Here is a 16,762-nt window from a genome sequence, read left to right on the forward strand (position 1 = left end):
TCCTGGGCCCCTCCTGGCTGCCCTGAGCCTGAGTATATGTACCTGGGCCTGGGTAGGGGTTCCAGCCTGGTGTCGAGCCAGGAGAGCCATCTCACCATTGAGAGGCCCGTTGTTGGGGCCATAAACCCCTTCAGCAGGGTGCAGCCCTCGAGGAGAGGGGCCTGGAGGCCAGCAAAGGAACCCCAAGGGCCAGCCTGGGCCTGGGGGGCCAGCTTGGCAGTTCTTTTTCAAACCACTAGGTGTCACTTCCATTTCAAAGGAACCCACTGGTTGGAATTTTCCCTAGTCAGGTGCCCCCATCGGGTCTTGGGTCTTAAAGGCACACAGGCCACAGGAGAAAACTCCACTTTCTCCTGAGGCCCCAGATGCTGGAAACCTGGCCAGGAGCAGCCTCCAAGCCTGAGCTGAGGCTTTCCGGAGCTCCATAACATCCCACCCCACCTCTGCAGAGAGCCAGAAGGGGCAGAGCCCCGTCTCCTCACCAACCACCCACCCTAAAGGTTATTATGGGGACGATATGTCCCGAAACCAAAAATAAAACACAGGGTCAAACTACTGTGAGTATATTTAGGGGGACAACACCTGAAAGAGGAGATATATACTCCCAGAGATCCTACTCAGGGCCAAGAGATTCTGGATTCACCAGGGCTGTGTAGTCCATCTCCGTGGCTTCCGACTGTCAATATACTAGTCACAAATTTCTGATGAGGAGAACTCTGAAGGGAGGTTTGAGGGGCCCTGCTTTTTCCCACCTGTATCCCCAATATTCAGCTGATGCCTCTTGGTTGACTGGTGCCCACCGTAACAATTACAATGCATTTTATTCCACGGCAGGCCCCCAACAACGATCATAAGGTTAATATCCTTTTAACTCCATTTCACAGATGGAGAAACAGAGATGTGGAGAAGGTTAGGAGAGAAAGCTCTTTCCTGGAGTCTTGATGCTCTCACTTCGCCTCCCTCAGTGAGACCCCCACCAGGCTGGGGCCGGGGTCCAGCTGGTGGCTTTTACCCACAGCTCAGGTGGCTGCTTCAGGACACATTGCCTTAAGCTCATTAATTAGCACGGGCTTCTACCCAGTGGTTTCCAAACTTGGTTGCACATTAGAATCACTCAGGGAGCTTTTAAAACTCCCAATGCCCAGGTTGCCCCCACACCAGTGAATTCAAAATACGGGGGAGCTGGAGTGAGAGCCACCATTGGAATGATTTTGAAGATGTCTAAGAGGATCCACTGAGAGGCCAAGTTTGGGGAGTATTGCCAACCGCCTGACCGCTGCGGATTTATCCATGTGTCTGTGGGGATGAGGAGTGTGGGCTGTGGCACAATTAGCGATGACTGGGCTTATATTTTATAAGAAGGTGCTCAGTCATGAAGACCTCACCCTTTAGGCCGGTGGATGGTGGTACTTTCCTCCAGAGGAAGGACCGAAGTACAGAGAAGTGAGGTGACTTGCCCGGGGCCTCAGCTCCTAAGTTAGCAGAACTAGGCCTAAAAGCCGTCTTTAGAGTTCTCAAACACATTCTGGGCCCCTCTGGAGTTCTCTAAACAGAGGCGCTGGTCTCTGAGGATAATGCCTCTGAGACAAGGTCAGCTTCCTCCAGAGCTGTTAGCTTGACACAAAGAAAACAGTTCCCAGTCAGCATCTGACCCCTTACCCCAGCCACTGAGTGACAGCCAGTCATAACCACCAGTGACCCTTTATCTCAACCACTCCAGGCTCACTCCATCCTGGACACAGCTTGACCCCTAACCCTGACCACCACTGACCCCTTATTGAGACCACAGGCTGTCCTAACACTGGCCACTGTCCCACTCATATTGAGCATGGCTCAGAATGTGCAGTGCTCTGGGGAAGCCAGTCACAACAGCGGGAACTAGCTCGACATATGATAATCACTAACAAGAACAGAATCAACACATGGAGGCCCGTGGACAAGACAGGAGGCATATTTGTAGCCATGAGTTCTCAAAAGGATCTGGAATATGACTCTCTGAACCATTAGGTTCCCCAAAGCTAGAAAACCTCCAGCCAATCCTCCCACCTCCCACCTTCTGAACTTTGTGTACCCAAGTCTCACACCTCCCCATTGTCTGATCAGACACACATGCATGCACTCACGTGTACACACACACCCACACACACACTGTCATACTCACATACCCCCTTGCTCCTGCTGTCCCCAGGCTGGAATGCCCTTCTGCCTCCCCACATCCATTCTCCAGGATCCCCCCAAGCCCTCGCCTTCCCAGGAAATCTACAAGGCCTGCAGGGTCCCATGATGTCCATGGTTACTGACCCTCTCAGTAAGTGTCACCAGGCCCAAGACAACCAACAGCATGTCACTGAAACCTCTTCGCCAGGTGAGGAGGTCAGGGCCCATGTAGCCGTGGAAGGGAAGTTCAGATGGCAACAGGGACACTTGCCTTCACATGCACTCATATATGCACACACTCACCAAGTGTATTTATAGAGTTTGGAGCAACTGTAAACTTGGCTGGCTCTGGCTGCCCCCAGGAGAGGGAGAACCATAAACACCTCCTGCTCCAGCCAGTTCCTCCCACAAGTCAAGTCACCCCCTGGGATCTGGACGCCTCACTATCTCAGGGAACGGGCTGTACCCATCCATTTTCTGCTCAGTGAGTGACACTCACTCTCCTGTCCTCAACACAGGAGAAGGGATCCCTCCCAGGACTCTGCTTGAGGTTCTCCTGAGCCTTTGCCCCAGCTACCTCTACCCTTGGGAATACCTCACCCTTCTCTTCTTCCAGGCAACCTGGCCACCCCCAAAGGCTCATGTTAAGTCTTACCTCCTCTAAGACACCTCCACTGATCTCCATCACACATAATAAATAGGACAAGAAAAAAAAAAAAAGCATCTGTGGAATAAGACCTCATATTTCACTATTAGGACAAGAAAAAAAAAGCATCTGTGGAATAAGACCTCATATTTCACTATTAGAAACTCATTCCTTTGGCTTAAGAATTGCTCTCTCCTCCGGAAAGATCCCCAGGTATTGACTGCAGTCAATATGTAGGCAGACACCAGCTTGGAGCACATGTTCTGGCTCAAACTCTGTCACTACACATTTGGTGGGGGAGCTTGGCCTTTCTCAGTGTACAGCGGGGGGAGCGGGGTACCCCAGAAATCTCCAGGGCCCCTCAGCTCCAGTAGATAGTGACTCCTCCTTCCAATTTTTTTTCCATTTTTTGCCAGGAAATTGCACACTTGCCCTTGACACTTTGAAATGTTGCCATAACTTTAAAGGGGAAGAGCAGTCCTCCTGAGTCGAACCTGAAGCAGGACACAAGTAGGTTAGCTGTAGGAGGGCACTTCCAGACTGTGCAAGGCTCAGGGAACTATAGGGCGAAACCACAGGCTGTCTCCTCTGGAAATCTTTAAAATGCAGGAAAGATGTTCCTCGAAGGCCAAATCTGACTTTGCTGGATGTGGCCCTTTTATTATTACTATTAAAAAGAGAGAGCGTGTGACCTCTCTTCGAGCAAGGAAGGGGGGGAGCAGGCGTTGATGGAGTTCCCAGTGCCGAATGATGGAGAGCTGAATGCACCCAGGGCCTCACCCCCACCTCTTCCATTGTCCCCTGTTCTCCTTAATGAAGGCTCAAACCAGAGCAGCCAATGAGGCTTAGAAAATCCGCCTGTTGTGTGAGGGGATTTTCCATAAATCTCCCTCATTCAGGCTGCGACAGCCCCGTGCCCTGTGGAGGGAGGGCTGCCCGACTCCTGGGGACCCTCATTAAGAACAGGTGCTTTCTAGCCAGCTCCCTGCTCCTCTGGGCCCCTCAGCTGTCTGGGGGGCTTGGGGGTGGGAGAGGAAACCCGCCAGGCTCCTTGGAGCGTCCTCCAAAGAAAATGACCTTGGACCCCTCCAGGCCTTCCAGGGCAATGAAAGGGGCTCTCGCTCACTGACAGCATGGCAGAGGGTTGGGCGGCACAAATTTGCTTGCCACCCATTCAGGTCCCCCCTGGAAACTTCACAGACCTGTACTGGGAAGTATGGTAGCCACTAGCCACATGTGGCCAGTTACTTTTAAAGGAATTAAAATTAGGTTTTCATTCAGAGGCACAGTTGAAGGGCTCGGTGGCCACATGTGGCTAGTGGCTCCTGTATCCAACAGAGCAGATCTAGAACACACCCACCATCTATTCTCTTGAACAACTCTCCTTATAACCAGTACTAGACAGAGCAGCTTCCCATGGGCAAGGAGGGACCTGCTCAAGGCAGAAATTCCGGCATCAACAACAGGAGCAGAAGTCCGGTACTGACAATGGAGAAGTCTCCAAGGACGCAGGGTGCCCCATCTGAGGGAGAGATACAGTCCTTGTCCTCAGGGAGCTGCCAGCCCAAAGAGGGTTAAATAATTCCTTGGCCAGATCTTGTTTTCCAGAGCAGGTGAGGACGCAGGGTCCAGCTGTCACTTAGCAGACTCATTAGCGAAGTCTTCTGGGCCTTACCCTCCCCAGGGGTAATTATTAACAGGCCTCAGGTGTGAGAGACCTGCAGCCAAGGCCCCGCCCTCCCAATGCCGCTGCCGCCGCTGCCGAATGGGCCAGCTGGGCATCCTGGGGGGCCCAGAGCTGAGAGTCCCACCTGGAGACAGCCCAGGCCCAAGTCCTGCCCTCCAACCCCCGACACGGAGCCAACCTTGCTTCGTGTTTGATAAGATGAACATCCAGCTGGGGAACGGGGCGCTGACCAGGAGAGTTGCCAGCCTACCACCTCCTCATGAAACCATGGAGACCACTCTGCATTGGGGATGCATCTCTGCAGCCTCAAAGGGGAAAGTCTAATCCCCCCAAATCTGGGCATGGCCTCTAGCCATGTCAGCAGGAATTTTCCACATGTGCTGAGATTTCTGTTTGCCTTCCCCATTAGCTCAACAAGCATGGATGGAAAGATGACTAAGGTAATTAGTGACTGTAGCCATCAATCAGGGACCAAGGGGCCAGGCCAGGACGGGTTGCAGGGGCTGGAGTGGGGCTGAGGAGGCTGTGAGTCAGCCAGAAAGCAGGAGGCACAGGGGCCTACGCTGGACCTGGGAACCTCAGGCCTGAGGAAAGGGGACCCAGGAACAGAGACAGTAAATGGTGGTTTCAGCCTCGTTACCATGGAAACAGCTCCAAACAGGCTCCTGCTACCAAAGAGGGTGCAAGTCCCTGATGGGTCAATGGGCACAGGGTTATTGACAAAGGACTGGGGAATGCCACTGGAGAGCCCAGCCCAAACCTCTTGCTGATGGATACAGAAAAGCAGGTTCTTAGAAACTTCCTGTGGCACATCCCAAGCAGGCCCCAGCCATCCTCCACTTCAATAGGCTCCTGATTCTTTTGATCATATGCTTCCATTAATAAAAATTCTGTGATTCTGTGATATGTGCCCCAGCATATGCATATTTGTTTAATTTAGATATACTACCATATTAATAATTATGTACATTATTGAAAAATACGCCCCAAATAGACATTTTTAAAGGGAGAAAGAAAAAATAAATAGAAGCTTCCAGTGCCTTCCCAAACATTGATGGGCCAGCCTTGCACACCATGTTTCAAGACCACTGAGGTACTTCAAGAGTGTGGGTGACACATTGCTAACTGAGCTCCTTAAATGAGCAAATGTTTCTGTGTTTGCGAATTCAACATCAGCCAGTCTTTCCAGGTTAAGGTTAAGATTAGTTGCTATCTCAAAATTGGTTTGAACTTGAGCTGACCCTCATGCTGGGGGAGAGATGGTGGCAGCACTGGCGATGTCAGCTGACAATGGGCTCAGAGTGCTCCCCAGCCCCCATCGTGACTGTGCTGTGTTCTTCCCTCTGTGTGGACCATTGCCCTGCCGCTCTCTCTGCCCCTGAAAGCGAGTCATCCCTCCAAACTCCAGTTCTGCTCTCTTCTCTTCTCTGGGATGTCTTCACTAGGTCTCGGGCTGGCCAAGTGTCCTACCTCTATGTTCCCACGGCCCAGGATGGATACCTCCATTCTGGTATTTGCCCGGGCTGTGCTGGAATGATGTGTTTAACCCTCTGTTCCCTCGCTAGACTGTGAAGTCCTACAGGGCAGGGGCGGCTCAGCTCTTCTTTGTCTCCTCAGAAGCCAGCGCACATAGACACAGACAGACAAACAAACCTGCTCCTATCCCCACAGTACTCCCCATTCTGATGTTTTGTTTTGTTTTTAAAGATTTTATTTATTTATTTGACAGAGACCACAAGTAGGCAGAGAGGCAGGGAGGAGGAAGCAGGCTCCCTGCTGAGCAAAGAGCCAAATGCAGGGCTCGATCCCAGGACCCCAGGATCATGACCTGAGCCGAAGGCAGAGGCTTTAGCCCACTGAGCCACCCAGACGCCCCTCCCCCATTCTGATGTTCTGAGCCCTCCTGCTTCACATGTAGAGCAGCCCAGGAAGGCCAGGGACTTGACACCAAACCCCAGGATCTCTCAACCAACGACCACAGGATGGAGGGGGATGATACCCGAGCTCACTTCCCCTTGGGTGGTCACTTGGAGGTGACTATTCTATCCAGTCTCCAAGGGGTCCCCAGTGCGGCCCCGCCCCAGGTGCCCACAAGCAGGCATCTGCCCAAGCCTCCTTTCCCTGCCTCACTTCCTCACTCCCTGACCACCAGTTCACGGGATCACCTCCCAAATCAGCTACTGGTGCTCAATCCCTCATCTTGATGGGGAACCAGCCCAAGACACCGACCTAGAGTTAGGCGCTTGACACATTCTAATCAAGGAAGGTCTATTGAGCAAATTCTGTGTCCCAGCCATGGAGGGTTCAAAGAGCGGAAAGCTCACTGGGCTGGAGCAGTAGCAGAAAGTTCCTGAGAAGGTAGATGGAACTGAGCCACTGGGGCCGGAGGGGGGTGGGGTAGGGGTGGTGGAACAGGCAGACAGCAGTGGAGATGGAATTCCCAGGAGAAGGAAGGACAGGAGCCAAGGAGGCTGGCAATCAGGCAACCAATCAAGAGGGCAATGAGGAAGCACTAAATGACACATCTTATCCCTGGCACAGGAGCTTTTCCCTTTTCCATGCCTCGTTCACAGTTTCCTCTTTCCTTGAATTCAGAGCCTTGGCAGCTAAACCTGGGGCTTGGCATCTTGGGGGAGGGGCTTCTCAGAAATTCCATGCGCTGGCAGAGAAGCAAGCCCCCTCCCTGCCCCCTCCCTTTGGAACAATCCTCATTAAGAGCTTTCCCAAGACAGGCAAAGGGATTAGGCTGACTTCTGGGAAGGCAGCTGCCTCCACCTGCCCCTCTCCCCATGTCTGCAGAAGGGAGCTGAAGGAAGGAGCCAGGGATTCTCTAGGCTCCTCTGCGGATCATTAGGTACAATTAAAAGCAGGCGGGGGAAACAAATCTGGGCATGCTGACAGTGGACCCTGTAAATGCCCTCATCCACTCTAGTTTCTGGGGGTCCTGCCTTAGCTGGCAGCCATCCAAGCAGTGGCATCCACCATTCCTGGCCACCTACACTCGGTCAGAAAGTCCCCACCCCTTAGAGCTGAGCTTAGAGAGGTCTGGACTAGGGGTCCAGATACTTGCACCCTGCCTGCCTCTTCCATCTGCTGGTTGAAAGACTTTGGCTGAGTCCCTTACCTTACATGTGACTTAGTTTCCCCAGCTGTACCATAAAGGGACTGGGTACTGCCAGAGTCACTTCAGTTCCGGTGTTTCATATTCTAAGTCTGAGCTGCTTTGTGTCCAAGATTCTTCAGTCCAGAGAGTCTGGGGTGCTGACCCACAGATCATACTCAACGGCTCCGGGGTCCCAGGCCGGGGCCCAGGTGCTGTTGCAAACACTGTGGCATTCAGACGGAAAGAGGCCTAGCATCTGAACACTCAAGCACGTTCCAGGGGGAGAAGATCCTACAGCACCCCTTCTCTGAGTCTCCCATGCCTCAGCCATGTCAGGCCCACATATTTCGGGTGAAGTGGTCTCTGACCCCTCCTTGAGGAATGAATGAATCTCCAGAAAGAGTGCTGATTCCCTAGAGCAAGAGTAGTTTCACATAGAACAAATCATGAAGTTAACCTCGTTTTCTCCTTCTACAGGGTCTCTGGTCCTGAGGGACACCACGAATATGGTGAGTCTAGCAATATAGTCTAGCAAGCAATAGGGGCTTGGCATCTAGTCATTCACTAGAGCCTCTCGTCCTATGGTTCCCCTATACCACAGAGGAGCAACCTAGAAAAATGGCGTGGTCTTTGGTAGAGGAGGTTAAATAGATTTTTTTTTAAGATTTTATTTATGTATTTGACAGAGAGAGATCACAAGCAGGCAGAGAGAAAGAGAGGAGGAAGCAGGATCTCCGCTGAACAGAGAGCCCGATGCAGGACTCGATCCCAGGACCCTGGGATCATGATCTGAGCCAAAGGCAGAGGCTTAACCCACTGAGCCACCCAGGAGCCCCAGGTGGAGGAGGTTAAACCTCAGGGCAACTTCCTCACTGATATGAGGTCCCAGCAACCTGGCCATGATCTGGGAGAAGGCTCTAAGCTGATACCCCCAAGGCCCCACCCAAACCATCCATAGGCAAAGATAAGCTGGTGTGGCTTTTCCAGGTGCCTTCAGATCCGGAGATGACTTGGATGGGTCCTGCTGCAGTTAGAGTCTCTCCCTGGGCCAGGTGTCCACAGATTAAAGCAAATAGGGTCAGGTCCTTGCACCCTGCCTTGACAGCTTGGCTCTGGGAAATCCTTCACTCCCTAACAGAACACCGCATCCTTCACCTCCCAGGCGTGCATCTTGTGAATAAAAGTATGTCCAAGTTAGAACTATAGTAAGATACGATTTTTCACCTATCAGATTGGCAAAAAAAAAAAAAAATTTCCGGTAGCACATTTTGTTGGCCAGGCTGTAGGGAAATAATCACACTCATCCATTGCTGGTGGGAGTTCAATTGTTACAACCTCTGCAGAGAACAATTAAGCAATATGTATCAAGATTACAAACACATATAACCATTGACCAACAATTCCAGGTCTGAGAATTGATGCTACAGATATACCTTGTACGTGCGAAATGACGCATGTACGAGATTATTCACTGCAGCATTGTTTGTAAAAACTAAAGAAGGAAATGACCTAACTCAACAAAGGACTGGTTGAATAAATGACAGATCAGCCATACAATGGAATATTATGCAGCTGTAGTAAAAAAAAAAAAAAAAAAGCTCAAGGCATTCTTTACATACCACTATCAAGAGCCCTCTGAGATGGAGTAAACTGAAGAAGTAAGATACAGAACCATGTGTAAAGTATGCTACCTTTTTTGGAGAAAGGGGACAAAATAAGAATAGAAATTTTAAAATTCATGCCTTCCCTCACAGAGGCAAGGCAAAAATTCAAGGGACTTGGAAGGGACTTGAAAAGGACTTGGAAAGAAATTGCCCTACCCACCTCTCCACCTTGGAATAAGAATATAAGAATAGATCCTTTTGTAGTTCATAAGCATGATGATTGGGTGTTCATGCTCCTGTGTGACATGTGCCTCCCTTAAACCTTGTTATGACCTCGGCACATTACCCATCTGATGTGGAAAAAAAAAAAAAGAAAAAAGAAAAAAACAAAGAATGTAAGAATAATCCTGTTCTCAGACCTGCTTCTTATCCCTCAGGGCCTTTGCACTTACAAGCTAGCCTCCTTGCTCCTCCCCTGACCTCATTAATACCAATTGTCCTTGGCCAATGAGGAAAGAGCAGAGGCGGTGCTTAATATGTAAATGAGGTATTGGGTCCAGTAGTTGCCAGCCTCTCTCAGGTCCCCCTTCAAAGGAACAAAAACCTGTATTCTGGAGGTCCCTAGTTTGTTCACACTGCAAGTGATGATTTGGTTTCAGCACTGAAGTGTATGTGTCCTCCCTTTGAAATCAATTGCTTGTACTGTTTTCTTTGTACTTAAACAGCAAATTGATTTTCCTTTTGAGTTGTGCAAAAGCTGAAAGTGTAAGGCATTTTATATCTAGTTGTATGTCTGCATATATCTAAGCAAACTTGATTTGAGTTAATACTGGGGTCCCATGAGAATATTTTTCCTTGAAATGAGGTCCTAAACATTACTGATGGTCGAGAAGAATCTGTTTGATTACAAGCTTCTCAAGAGCCTACAAGAAGTCTTTTCTTCTTTTGAGGGTGAAGGGGATATCTTCTCAGGAACGCAGTAAGTGGTTAGTTAATGTCTGTCAAAGTAATGATCTAATTTAAGTAGGAATCTCAGCAGCAAGCAGGCAAGGTCCTGTCCCTCTCCCTCCCTGATGCAATTGGCAAGGAAGCCAGAACTTCATGATGTGGAAGCAGACAGCGCATGGCCCAGCGCCAGCACCTGGCTTGCATCCTCCACGCACCTGCCTGGGAATGGGGGTGGTAGCGGCGACAGACCAGGGCAGACCACTGCCGATGTCGGGCGTGGTCCCCCAAGTCAATGGGAGCGCGTTCCTCAGATAGGGGTGCGATGGTTGGAATGTGAGACCAGAGGCAATGATGGAGCTCGCCAGGCCAAGAGCTGAACAAATATTGACCCTGAGCAGGGCAGACTCTTGAAAGCCCTCCATGGGATGCCTCTCGGTGTTCCCCTATCTCCAGTCGGCCTCACAGCTGGGTGTCTCCAGCCAGGGTGGGGGTGGGGCTGGGGGAGGAGGGTGCTGACTCTCTCTCTGGGGCCCAAGACCCAGAGACCCTGCGTCACCTGACATGAGGTTCCATGGGCTTCCACTCTTGGCTCTCACTGACCTGTGGGCTCTCTAGCCTGGACATGGGTGGCACCTGGATTAGGACACATGCCTCCCTGGAGCCAGGTTGCCTTTAAAATGCCCCATGGAGGTGCTCTCCCCAGGTCTTCATTAAAAAAGAAATGCACTACGGGCCAAGGACAATTGCTCTCCTAATTATTAATAATAATAATGATAAGAAACATTTATTTAGTTTTTTAAAAGATTTTTATTTTTATTTGTCAGAGAGAGAGGGAGAGGTAGGCAGAGGGAGAAGCAGACTCCCCACTGAGCAAGGAATCTGATTCGGGACTGGATCCCAGGACCCTGGCATCATGACCTGAGCCGAAAGCAGATGTTTAACTGACTGAGCCACCCAGGAGTCCCAATGATAAATAACATTTAGTAAGAGTTTTTTGTGTGCTAGGCACTAGATGCTTTATATGTATTAACCCATTTAATCCTCACAACAAGCGTGGGAGGTGAGTATTATTTTTCATCCCCATTTTACAGATTCAGAAACTGACTCACAGGGAGAGTGAGAAGTGCTAGATGGAGAAAAGCCACTCAAAGATATCATGTAAAACATGGAAATGGGGGGGGGGTCCTTTAAGAAGGCTGGGTACCAGTCTCCTTTTACAGAAGGGGACACTGAGGCCCAGAGCGGGGATGGCCTGCACAAGGTCATCTGAGCTGAGGAACAAAGGCGCTGAGTCAAAGGTGCGGCTAAGCAGCCGACATTCCTAGGGAGCTGACTGGGGTTACCTGAGGTCTTGTCTTCCAAGATCCTCAATGCTTTGTTTTCTTTTCCTGCAGGCCCGATACTCTGGACAGACACCCCCAGCCCCTCTCCCCATCGAATATCTTTCTCCTTTCCCATCTTATTCACCCTAACCCTGACATTTTCCCCACATCACACCAACAAATCGCTTTCCAGGACCCAGTCCCAGGACCCTCTCTTCTGAGGCTTCTCTGGGATGTGTTCCCAGAACCTCTAATGGACCTCTGTTTCCCAACTTGTTCAATGAGGACGTTTGGACCGGATCATGCCAAGACGCTTCCTCTGTGTCTCTGAGGAGCTAGGAATCTAAGATTCTGAGTCTGTACCTGACAGGGTGGCTGCTGGCCCTGCCTGGGCCTCCTGGGACCCTGCAGGCAGCTGGGGTCTCCCTCTCGGTTTCATGGCCAGGCTGGGAGGAGGAGGAGGTCAAGATTGGAGATGGGAAGATGGGGAGGGTATTCAAGGGGTTCACCCCATTGCCACCCCTCAGTCTTCCAACCAGATTTCCACCCCTCCAGCCCCACATGCTGTTCCAGCTTCCAAGGCCTTGTCCAGATTCCGAGGACCCCTCTGCCAGTGAGGAAAGAAAAGGCAATGTAGGCTGGGGTGGGGTGGAGTGAGCACTGTCCTGGGACAGAGTGGGGTGTGGTTGCCTCACTGGCCTCACAGCCTGGTCTCCCCTCAAAGACTCTGAGGAAGCCCAGCTGGGAATGTGATGGGCCCCTCCAGTTCTGCCAAGGGCAGCACCTTCTGCTTAGAAGGAAACACAGCCTCTGTGTGTGTGTGTGTGTGTGAAGGCGCACGCACGCACACACACGTCCCGCCTGCCCCACCCCAGGCTTGCCCTTGCCTTCCCAGGTCAATGACCTCTGGTACTCCGAGAACACTCAGGGACTCCCATCCTTCTGCCTCGTTCCAGGTCAGACTCACTGAATGAGACCCCCAAGTAAAGAGAAACCTCCTGAGCCCTCTCCTCAGTGCTCACGGCCCACATGCTCCTTGGGAAAAGGGTAAGGCAGCCCCCAGATCCCCACATGGACTAGAACTCTGGCCCACCCTGGCTCAGCCTAGCTCGGTCTGAGTGACAAGATAGTCTATGTCCTGCAAGGGAGATTCTCAAGGAGGCACTCACCTCCTGCATGCCCTCAGGACATGCATTCCCTGGTTCCAAGAAAAACTGGAAGCAAGGAGAGACACACAGACATCTTCTGAGACCCAGGAACAAGTACTCGGGGAAATGAATCAGGTGTTGACACCCTGAGCAGACTAAGAGTGAAGGAGTTTCCTGGGATGGGAAGGAGGAGCCAGACCCAGGGCAGAAGCGGACACTTCAGAACACAGAGGAGCCCCTTCACTTCTCTCACATGGTCCAGAGGAACTGGGCTTTGGAATTCTCTGAACACAGGGATGTCTCCCCTCAGATGGGAGCTCCCTCAGGCAGGGCTCTTTCCCCCCCTCAGACTGGGCTCCCTGAGTGCGGGGCTGTGACTCTTCTCAGACTGTGGTCCCTGAAAGCAGGGCTCTTTCCCCCCCTCAGACAAGGGCTCCCTGAGGGCAGGGCTGTGTTTCTATCTCAGACTGGGGGTTGTTTGAGGGGTAGAAATCAATTGTTTTCCTCATCATACTGGAAGCTTCTAGAATAAGAAATAGGAGCCAAGGCTATAAGTTAAAGACCAATTGTTAAGTCATGACCAGAAAGAAGTCACTTCTTTTCTGTCATCTAAATTAATTAATTGATATTTATGGAAAGTAAGGTCACACACATTCTGGATATCAAAAAAATGTTCAGCTTGGGGATGCCTGAGCAGCTGAGTTAGTTAAGTGTCTGCCTTTGGCTCAGGACATGATCCCAAGGTCCTGGGGTGGAGCCCTAAGGCAGGCTCCCTGCTCTGCCAAGGGTCTGCTTCTCGCTCTGCCTGCTGTTCCCCCTGCTTGTGCTGGCTCTCTCTTTCTCTGACAAGTAAATAAAATCTTAAAAAAAAAAAAAAGTTCAGCTCAGTCATCAAGCTCACCTACCCTGAGAAACACCTCTTCTACCAGGAGGAACAAAATGAACAGTTAAAATTTCATCTCATTTGCTTTTAATATTAGATAATATATCTAATTATTATTAGATACGGTTATATGGATATGGTTATCATATGGATATATTGGTTATCATATCAACGTAATACCCAGGGATATACCTTGAGAAACCTCCTGTACCCCATTCCTCCCCATTCCTCCCCATATGTAGTCACATTAGCTTCTATGTGTCCTTCTGGTGTTTGTTTATGCAAATGGAAGTAACTACTCCTGCTTTCCCCTCCCCAGAGAGAACTTTCTGGTAGCTAGAACTAGTCCAGTCAAATGCCCAGGCTTGTTTCCCAGTTGTGACGTTGACCTGCTTGAATTTCAGGCCCCTCTCCTGGGGGGGCGGGGGGCAGAGGGGCAACCGATGTCCCTGCGTGCCATGAGGAAGGAGGCAGCCTTTGTAACAGGCCAGCATACAGCAAGTGCTCAGTAAGTGAGCTGACTGATTTTTTTTGTTTTTTGTTTTTTGTTTTTTAGGAAATCATCTGAACTCCATGTGTTTCCTATGCCCTTAAATCGGGCTTAACTGGGCTTGTTGGCAAGTGGATTTGGAGAGAAGAGGTCTTCAGGTGAAGAGGTGGTTTGCGAGAGAGACTGAGGAGTGGGGCGAGGCCAATGCACGCGTAGAGGCAAGTGGCACTTCTGAGGTCTGCGGGTTCTGAGACTCTCCCAGCAAGCCATCCTGGTCCTGGGAACAGAAGGCCAGCCTGTGTATCCCCAGCAGGTCGGGGCCCAGCAGCCTCCGGGGCCGGACCTAAAGCCCTATCTAAGGTACACAGCATTATTTCCATTCCTCCCGCGGGGAGAGCCCAGGCCTCCCAGAGGGCCTGCCACCCACCACTTCGTTAATATTTACCGCCGCTGCAAAATGGCAGGCGCACTGGGGACAGCCCCCTACCACCCAGGAATGCACACAGGGGTGCATGTACCCCACATGCAGCAGATCATGTCTGAGGGTCCCCCCGCAAGCTCCTTCCGTAGCCAGGCAGGCGCCAGCACCGAATCCCTGCACGCCGGCGGGCAGCCCTGGCTCCTTCCAGTACAGGGAAGAACGTGAGACAGGCAACAGAGCCCTCGACGCCCGGCGTGGGGATCTGGCCCAAACTGAGATATGCTGTGAGTAAACAGAGAATGCACACGGCTTCTGAAGACTGGACATAAAAAAATCGTGTAAATTATCTCATGACATTTTCATGCCTTGATTAGCTGTTGAAATGAGACTATTTGTGGATATTGTAGGTTAAATAAATAAAGATATGTACAAATACATAAAATAGATGAAAGTGTATACCACCTGTACATTTTAGTCTCTCAGTGTGGCTTGCTACTTACTAATGTGGTGTGTGGCCACACCATCTCCTCCAACCCCTGGAGCCTATTCCACAACCACCCCCAACATCAGGCTGGGGCCCAGGGCGGACAGGAGCCAGTTCTCTGCTCTCTCCTGGTTTCACCCCAGCGCCCAGACACTTTGGAGGGGAGAGGGCTGGCACTGTGTGAGCTGGCTGCCCCTGCTGTCTGCCCTGTCAGTGACAGCGTGTTCTTAGGAAGGCCAAGCCCCCAGCCCTGCGGCCTCGCATGATAACCCTCCTTGGCCTCGGTTGATGATCAGATTAGAAGTTGCTCGTTTCATTCAGCTGATCTTGAGAGAAAGCATTGTTTTCCCAAGACTTGAGATTGAGGCATTCAGCAAGTCGTGGGTCACTCCTGGGTCAGAAGTGGCTTGAAGTGCTCACAAATTACAAAATTTCATGGAGAATCCACAGTAAATCTAGAAAAATTCACAGCACCGAGTCTGGTCACATTTCAGCTTCTGCTCCCTCAGCCTTGTTCCACTGCTATGACACATACCTTCCTAGGAGAGCTCTTCTCTGAATGGTAGACTCACATCTCTGCTCCCCAAGTCCACTCCTTTGCAGGCCCTTGGCCCTCTGTGCACTCCCTGCCTGGATCTGCTGGGTCCACTCCCAGCTCCCCTCCCCCAGCTGAACCCAGTTCCCCCATGTGCCTTACACTGCTGAGCCCAGCAGGTCAGTCACCTCCCTCATTCTGGATACGATATGTCCATTAACCCAGCTTGTAATTGCCACGCTCTTCGGATCACTACACGTCACTGCTGACACACCAGGAGCTGTCAACAAGCCTCAAGTCTTTTGTACTCAGATGGTTGATGTGTGGGACCCCCATGCCGAGCCTGGTAAATGCCACCTTGTATCTCTATGTCCCTCACAGCCACCTATCATGGGCCTCCTGTGTCCCCACTCCCTCCCCAGTGGTTCGATTTTCTTCCCAAGAGGATCGGTTAACATCTGGGCCCTCCTCCAAGTCCTAGCTAGTGGGAGGCGCGATGTCACCCCCCACCTCTCCAGCACGGTGCTCCCATCCTTCCCAGGGTCTCTCCTCGGTCCTCATCCCAGTTCACCTCTCGGCACCATTTGGAACAGTTGGTTACGCCTCTTCACTGAAACCTTTTGCCCACTTTATTTTCAAGCTATCACACTCTCCTGGTTCCCCACCCACCCACCCACCTCCTGGCCTCTCCTTCTCAGCCTCCTTTGCTGGTGCCTCTATGTGATCCAACTCTGACATTAGAATGCCCCATGGCTAGTGCTTGGATCCCTTCTCCTCCTAGTCTTCACTCACTCCCTGGGCGATCTCAAGCAGATGAGAGGCTTTAAATAAGATTTGTAAATTGCTGGATCCCAGACTTCAGCCTCCAGCCCAGCCCTCCCCTCTGATTCCCAGAGCTGTATGTCCCATTGTCCCCATTCATCGTCTTCCCATCCGGGTATCTCCCAGGCATTTCAGACTCAGCATTCCATCCCAGACATCCCATTCATCCCATTCACCATCTCAGGATCTCCGGGCAGGTCAACTTCATCCTTCCGGTTGCTCAGACCAAATGCCTTTGCCATCCCATTGCCCTCGTCCCTTTCTTGCACATCTCCTGGCCAATGTGTCAACAGATCCTGTTGGCTCTACCTTCACAACATAGCAGACTCCAACCATTCCTCTGTCACTTCCAGTCAGGTTCAAGCCACTGTTATTTCTCGCTTGGATTTTTGCAAGAGCCTCCTGACTTTTGCCCTCTTGCTCTTTGGATCACTACAGTTTCCCTGCTCTGCCCTCCGTCTATGCTCAGCAAAGCTGCCAGAATCAGCCTATGAAAACCCAATTCAGACGCC

At 51.2% G+C, this 16,762-nt stretch overlaps 1 long non-coding RNA gene and 1 other non-coding gene across 3 annotated transcripts; one reads left to right on the top strand and one right to left on the bottom strand.

The window, feature by feature from the left end:
• The first annotated feature begins 9,449 nt into the window (after positions 1–9,449).
• LOC132018902 (small nucleolar RNA U13) lies at positions 9,450–9,553 on the top strand. The gene has a single exon (XR_009404676.1). It is a non-coding gene; the product is annotated as a small nucleolar RNA U13 (small nucleolar RNA).
• A 4,142-nt stretch (positions 9,554–13,695) lies between these two features.
• On the bottom strand, positions 13,696–16,471 carry LOC132017282 (uncharacterized). 2 transcript variants are annotated; one of them, XR_009404217.1, is made up of 3 exons: positions 16,427–16,471; positions 14,507–14,691; positions 13,696–14,265 (listed from the first exon to the last, which is right to left on the bottom strand). It is a non-coding gene; the product is annotated as an uncharacterized LOC132017282 (long non-coding RNA). The 2 variants fall into 2 exon arrangements; XR_009404218.1 differs by lacking the exon at positions 16,427–16,471 and adding an exon at positions 15,429–15,494.
• Positions 16,472–16,762: the final 291 nt, after the last annotated feature.

Source organism: Mustela nigripes, chromosome 5, assembly GCF_022355385.1.
Source record: "Mustela nigripes isolate SB6536 chromosome 5, MUSNIG.SB6536, whole genome shotgun sequence".
NCBI classification, from domain to species: domain Eukaryota; kingdom Metazoa; phylum Chordata; class Mammalia; order Carnivora; family Mustelidae; genus Mustela; species Mustela nigripes.